Genomic DNA, 5,351 nt, shown 5'->3' with positions numbered 1-5,351 from the left:
CATTGGGCATATGTCTGTTCTTACCCCCTTGGACATTAATGAAACATAATGTGGCATGGCCCAGAGAGAGAAAAGAAAGAAAATGCCACAGTATTTATGGCTATGAAATCCCATTGTGATACAGAGATCAGTTTATGTGGATAACCTTAACTTTCGTTTCCAAAAAAGGTTAACTTTCAGGGTATGTAAGTAGTCGTAGCTACTTATTCTCTGAATATAACCTGCTCCAGAGCTTAGTTTTACTGGTTTCCTCAGAGCTATAACCTGCTAAAGGTTCCAGCATAAACCAGTGTGAAATCTATATTGGTCCAGGCTGGCTTATGCTGGTTAGAGCTGCTGTTGGACCAGCTGTTCTCAAGCACAACCGAGCTGGCGTATAGCTTGTCCACCAGCACTCTCGCTTCCCATGCATAACATTGTGCCTGTGACCAGCAATTCTGGTTCCCTTTGGTACAGTTTACTTGCATTGCAGTTACTGATGCTTATAGCAAATACTGAGGCCTGATTGGTTCACATCTGTGCATAGGCACAGACAAATCGCATTTGGCAGACTGCCTATATAAGTCATGCTGACAGTTATTTTTGTCAGCATTTTTCTCCTTCAAGCACGAAGATCATCTCGCTTACTTTCCATAGAGAAGAAGCCTTTGAACAAGCCTTAATCAGTGGATTAACGGCGCTTCTACAGCTGCAGCTGATTCAGCATTTCTCCCCTGCGGCCATCCGGCGATTATTCAAAGAGCAATTTTCACTTCTAAAAGAGCAAATTTAAGCTGCATTTGTTTCAAAATGTCACGCCACGAGTGTGGCTCATGCAGGGCTCCCCTGCATCCCTCGGACGAGCACACCGAGTGCATCGCCTGGGAAGCTCCCACACCAAGGCTGCACTCACAGAGACCAGCTGCTCTCACTGTGAGAGCATGAGTCTTGCTCTTCTGCGCTCATGGATCGCTTTCTTTAAGCTATCTGTTGTTATGTCAGGTTTTTTTTCTTTTTCTTTTTTTTTCAGATAAGTAGCCTAATACCACAGATGTTATTTAATGCTATAGATTGTTTTAATTGAGATTTAAATAAATAAGCACAACAAATATTAATTTTACAATGAACATTTTATTAAGCCTTTAAAAACAGGGCTTATGCAAAACACAATCCATGTGAAAACTCTTATTAAAGAGCCTGCAGGACTTAATGTCAAACTGCACATAAATAAAACCCATAAGTTGTAGTTAAACATTGTCCAATATGTGACTGAGGACAAAAACAGACTCCTAAATGAACAAAATGAGTAGTCTGATTCAAAAATCATCAGGAATATTATTCAGTAAATGCTGAGTATTTGTGTCCTTCCTTCCTGCGTCCTACTTAAGTAGGTAAGGCAAGATTATCTTTATAAATTCAAGCTTTTCTACATTTTGGGGAGATAATCTGTTCCTCTTTTCATCCAAAACATATTCGGCTGTACTGAATAGCTGATCACAATCAACACTCAAGCGCTACTTCAAGCACTAGAAATAGAAATACAACATAAAGTGGATAAAGTAATCAAATGTACAAAAACATAATGACACAAAAGTGATTTGGTTCAGGGCAATGAGAGACTGATTGAATTGAATGGAAAGGACAGCAGCAGCTTTATTAGCTTGCTTTCACTTTATCACCAAATGCACTGTTTACAGTACGTTTACTTAAGACATAAATTAAAGTTTTTTGCACAAACAAAACACTAACATCGCTTCATATAGTCACATGGATTACTTTAATGATGACTTTACTACCTTTCAGGGGATTGAAAGTGGTAGTTGCATTGGATCTTAGATTTCTTTTCGTTCAGAAGATGAACAAAGGTCTTACGGGTGTGGAACAACATGAGGGTGAGTAATTAATGACAGAAATTGCATTTCTGGGTGAACTAACTCTTTAAAGTTTAAGGCATATTTTGCCTTCTTGTGCATTACCTTGCAGATTCTGCAAGGTGTACAGTAGGTAAACTTATGACTACAACTGTGCATTGCAATCGTTTTGGTTAAAATATTAATTTAAGAGCTCAGTTTTGAGTTTACAATTGACCTTTCGCCGGAGTTTGATAGGCAAACTGACCAATCATAATGCAGATATCCTCCATTTTGTCTGACAAACAAACCAAACCAGTTACTAGATTAACGTCAGTGGATTTGAACTTGAAAAATTGTGTGTATTGACATCTTTTTGCAGTTATGATGTTCATTCATGTTAAATTTGTGCTATAACTAGAAGAGATGATCAGTTCACATGCTGCTTTAACTGAGGTGAAACACATTAAACTGCCACAAAACAATATTTATTTTTTGAATTTCTTAAAAATTATCAAATTTAAAGGCTAAGACTATTTCATATCAAAAGTAACCTGCTCTGTCTTGTCTGTTGGTGCTTTGTCACTGTCCTCTTTGCTTTGCAATGTATTTTTCACTGTGTGAGAACATGATGTGTGGCGTGAGAGCAGCATGGCTTGTCAGACGTAGCAACAGTAACTAAGAGGGGAGGGTCTTTGCAAAAAGTTAATTGTAATTTTAAATCATTTAAATCTTTCTGGACTCGGCCGGACTCGATTCAGATTTGGATGTTAAGGATTCAGACTCAAGTCTGACTCGGCCCCTTTTGGACTCAGACTTGGACTCGAACTTAATTGGTTAAGGACTTGGACTCAACTTGGACTCCACAAAGGTAGACTCAGACCCAACACTAGATGACAGCATTGCCCGGGTCTGATCCTGTGCTGACGACCATGCTTGCCTGGGCAGCTGAGAGCATCGGGCTTGAGTGGAACCCACCACAGTGTCCCGAACGCTCAAGGCTAGATGATTGGTTCCTGGGGGCTGCCAGCGTTGATCGTCAGCATCCCCTGTCAGTTTCTTTCTTCCCGGTAGTGCATGAGGAAGTCACCAGTTCGTGGAAGGCACCTTTAACTGCCTGAAACCATTCTGGGGCTACCTCCGCCTTCACTGCCCTCGATGGTGAAGCGGCCAAAGGGTATGCGGGGATGCCCCCAGTGGAGCGCTCTGTTGTGATACAGTTGTGTCCTCAGAGCGCCTCTACCTGGCGTAGAGATCCCAAGAACCCGTCCAAAGCCTGTAAGTTCTCATCCACACTTGTGGGCAAGGCTTACAGAGCTGCAGGTCAGGCTGCTTCTGCCTTGCATGCCATGGCCATCCTCCAAGTACACCAGGCCAAGGTGCTCAAAAAACTGCACAAGGGCAGTGCTGACCCAGGGCTTATGCAAGAGGTGTGCACTGCTACCGACCTCGCCCTATGGGCGACGATGGTCACTGCCTCCTCGTCGCCGAGGGCACCCCCCTGCGGCCTTCTCCACTCCCGCTCGGCCACAGCAGAAGCCTCTACCCACCCAGAGTCAGAGACATCAGCTCTCCGGGAGATGGCAGCAGAACCACTCCTTAGCCCGGAGGAGGGCCGGGGAAGAATCCTTTGTTTTCCTTTTCTTTCTGTTCCACCACTGGCCTCTTGGCCGGCGGTACCCAAATTCTCAAAAAAAAAAAAAAAAAAAGAGCAAACTCTCCCCCATGCAGAGGATCTCTTTTCTTGGTAAGGAAATAGACTCGGTCGCCATGTTCGTGCAGCTTATGAGCGAGCGCACTCAGTCACTGCTGAATTGCCAGTCAAGAGAGGTCAAGAGAGCGTTCCCACTGAAACTATTTCAGAGGCTCCTAGGGCATATAGCATCCGCAGCGGTCCGGTTCTTGGACAGGACCCCTACTTCAGTGGCATGTCAATTGCCTCAAGTTGCTAGCAGTACGGCTTACTCTGCACTGCTTCAGGGCCCTGCTGAAGGGCAAGCACTTTTTGGTCCAGAAGGACAACACTGCGACCATAGCATATATCAACCGATACAGTGGTCTACACTCCTGTCGCATGGAGCAACTCACCTAACACATTTGTGTATGTAGATGTACATAGAACTCAGTGCTTTAGGACCTCAGACCAGCCCTTTGTCTGTTTTGGAGGCCAGCAGAAGGGAAAGGCTGTCTCCAAGCAGAGGTTATCCCTATGATAGTGGATGCTATAGTCTTGGCTTACCAGGCTCAAGACCTGCCATGCCCCCTAGGGGTGAAAGCACACTCAACCAGGAGTGTCACTTCCTCCTGGGCGTTGGTGCCTCGATAACAGATATTTGTAGAGCTGCGGGCAGGGCGACACCTTACACATTTGTGAGATTTTATAATCTCCATGTAGAATCTGTGTCCTCCCATATACTCACCCCTTCTGGCCAGTAAGTAGGACCTGCTCAATGTAGGGCCTGCTCAGCTTGCTGCGCCATTCCACTCCACAGACTGGATGAGTGCACTATTCTCCTCAGGTGAGTTCCACTGTTCAGAACCCTGGGTTCTTCCAGCACTGTTGATGCCTGGTACCTGTGTGCATGCCCAGTCGGTCAGCCCTCGTGCCAGACTAGGTGCCTCCATGTGTCGCGATTACCCCTCTGGGCAATCCCACATGTGTATTTCCACAGTAAGCCTCCTTCGGTAGCACGACTACTCTTGCTATCTCTGACGTTGAAACTTGTCCACCCTGTTGGCTGGGTTACCTCAGAAATCTTCCTTATGTATCACTGCCTAGTTCATATGTGCTTTGTAAGATCTCCTTCTGTCGCATCCCTGCCAGGTCACATGTGGATCACTCATTACAGCGAGGGATTTGCATCCTTTCTTCATGGTTTGCATGGGACTCAAAAAAGAGGAAGAAGCCCTCAAATTCCCTGAAAATTAAAGCCACTGCCTGGTGCTTCCCAATAAGCACCAAAAGCTTAAGGTGGATGCTACATAGGGCGGAGGTGACAGTGCACACCCAGGGGACACCTCAAAGTGCTATGAACTAAGAGAGGAATGTGTACTGTATGATAGGATTCTAGCTCTAGCTCTGTCCTCTTTGCATGTGCTAAGCACATGAAACACTTCTGTGGAGATTTGCTTGACCTAAAACAAGACCTTTGTGGGTCTTGAAGTTAAGGACATGGCACCCCTCTGGCATGGGTGATCCCCGCACCATTGCGTTTTCAATTCAATTTGTTTCCTATTAAGCTTCAGCTTTGGCTGTCAGATCCCTTAACATCTCCTCTTTGCTCTCGACATACCAGGCTGAAATTTTATATATTAATGATTTGATTCTCCATAATGCCTGTTGAGCTGTCCAAGCCAGCAGGCCTGGTCAAGCTCTCTTTAGCCTTGCCATTACAATGATGCAGCAGCGCTGTGACAAATTAAAAAGAACAGATGACGCTTTCAAACTTTATCTCCCCAGGAAATCTGTGCCATGCCATACATGGCCACATGGCCATCTAACCTTCCTCATATGGGCCATAG

The sequence above is a fragment of the Megalobrama amblycephala genome, linkage group LG19, assembly GCF_018812025.1.
Source record: "Megalobrama amblycephala isolate DHTTF-2021 linkage group LG19, ASM1881202v1, whole genome shotgun sequence".
In the NCBI taxonomy this organism is placed as follows: Eukaryota; Metazoa; Chordata; class Actinopteri; order Cypriniformes; family Xenocyprididae; genus Megalobrama; species Megalobrama amblycephala.
This window is presented reverse-complemented; position numbering follows the sequence as displayed.